The sequence below is a fragment of the Propithecus coquereli genome, unplaced genomic scaffold (genome assembly GCF_000956105.1).
Source record: "Propithecus coquereli isolate 6110/MARCELLA unplaced genomic scaffold, Pcoq_1.0 Scaffold18, whole genome shotgun sequence".
Taxonomy (NCBI): domain Eukaryota; kingdom Metazoa; phylum Chordata; class Mammalia; order Primates; family Indriidae; genus Propithecus; species Propithecus coquereli.
In genome coordinates this window covers 11,814,040-11,816,134 of record NW_012142745.1, presented here as the reverse complement: position 1 = coordinate 11,816,134, position 2,095 = coordinate 11,814,040, and positions in this window count along the sequence as shown.

Sequence of the window (2,095 nt, the reverse complement as noted above, 5' to 3'; positions counted from 1 at the left end):
CCAATGCAAGGCATTTTAAACTTGAGTTTATGGAATTTATCTTGATTTTTATTCTCACTTGTACAGATATGTCTTGGGTAGTTTCTAAGGAAGATCTCCATCTCCACCCAGTCTCCTTCCCTTTCTCCATGCTGGGAGTTGGTATGTTCACAAACCAAAGATTTTAGACTGATATTCACTCGGGGCTAGTGAGAGGAAGAGTTGACCCAGAGAGCCCCTGAGCGCCTGGCACAGCCTGAGCCGTGGAAAACAGAAGAGTCATCCTTCCTTCAAAGAGTGGGCTTTCAAGAAGTGCTTTAAAAAAAAAATCTGTTTTGCACCATGCTCAGGCTTTGCAGTGATCAAAACCAACTCTTCAGTCCAGATCACCTATCACTGGAGTCTCATCCTTTTCAATAGTTTAGTAGTGGTGTCTCCCCACCCACCCTGCCTGCCTGCTGGGGCTCCTAAAAAAATACAGGTAATTCGATGGCTCTAATCTTTTGTCCTTAGATGTCTCTTTGGTCGCTTTTTTCTCTTTTAGGCTTCCAACTTTGGTCAGATAGGACTTGACTTAGAGGCAGAATTTGAAAAGGATCTCAAAGAGATGCTTGGTCTTCACGAAGCCAAGCTCTTCCCTGACCCCGATCGGGAAACACTGTGACATCCCCAGCCTCAGGATCCAGCTGACGTGACCCTGGGTTGGGCCCTCAATTGCCAAAGAGTCTGGGATGAGACTGGCCGCCCTCTTGACTCAAACTCAGACCCTTCATAGCATCACGGCACCCTCCACCCCACCCCTCATTGTTTCTTTTTACCCTTGAAAGATTATATCCCACACTTTAAAAAATTAATACTTTCTTAACACCATCAAATACCCATCATAGTTCACATTCTCCCCATTGTCTCATAAATCCTTTTGCAGTTGATTTGTTTGACTCAGGATCCAAACAAATTCCATACACTGCATTTGCTCATGTGTCTCTTAAGTCTCTTTTAAGCTCCATGTTCCCTCCGTTTCTTTCCTTGTCATATATTTACTGAAGAACCCGTGGCCTTTGTCCTATAAAATTTTTCACGTTTTGAGATTTGGGGCTTGCATCCCCTTAGTGCATGTTCCTCTCTTCCTCACATTTTTTGTAACCTGGAAGTTAGACCTAGAGGCTTGCTTCAATTCAGGTTGAAGAGGGGTTGTTTTGATTTGGTTTTTTGGCAAGTGCACGTCACAGAGGGAACTTCATATTTGTTTTGTTGTTAAGATCCACAGCAGGTGCAGAGTTATCAGCCTGACCCATCTACCACCTGATGATTTTAGCAATCCCTAGATCTATGTCATCAGGGGTTGCAAAATCATGATATTCAGATTTTATTACGTTTTTTTTTTACATTTATTAGTCAAAATTCTTCTGCAAATAGCTTCTCTTAAATAGTATTTGATTACCTTGAAATAATATTTTTGTACAAGCAAGACAGGTTAAATGCCTGATTCTTGTATTTAGCAGTGTTTGAAATAATGAGTTGGTTCCCTAGTATCCTCTAAAAGTAACCAGGGATGTTTTACTTTTTTTTCCTTTAAAGTGTCTTGAACTCATGGATTCAAATATATTTAGTATGCTACAAACCATTACAGTTAATATATTCATTGATGCTCAAATTGCCGGTCTTTAGTGAGAGTCTCTTCAAGTTGACTCCTGAGTTGTTTTGAAATGACCCTGGCACTCTTGATAGTGTATTCGCTATCTATTGCTGTGTAACAAATGACTCCAAAGCTTAGTTTCTTTAAAGAAAAAGCATTTCATTGCTCACTAGTCTGTGAATCAGGAATTCAGGCAACAACCATGAGGCTATTTACATTTGCTTCGTGTAGTATTGACTAAGCCACTCATGCTCTCACAGTGTCACTTCTGCCACATGCTATTGGTCAAAGCAAGTCACAGGGCCAGATTCAAAAAGAGGAAGAATAGACTCTACCTCTTGATGGGATGAGTGGCAAAAGTTACATTTCAAAGGAGAATATTGCTTGGGAGAAACGCTGTTGCTCCCATCTTTAGAAGCAGTCCACCATAGTTTACTCTCTGGCCACAGAAAGTTCCATCCTTCCCACATGCAAAGGACA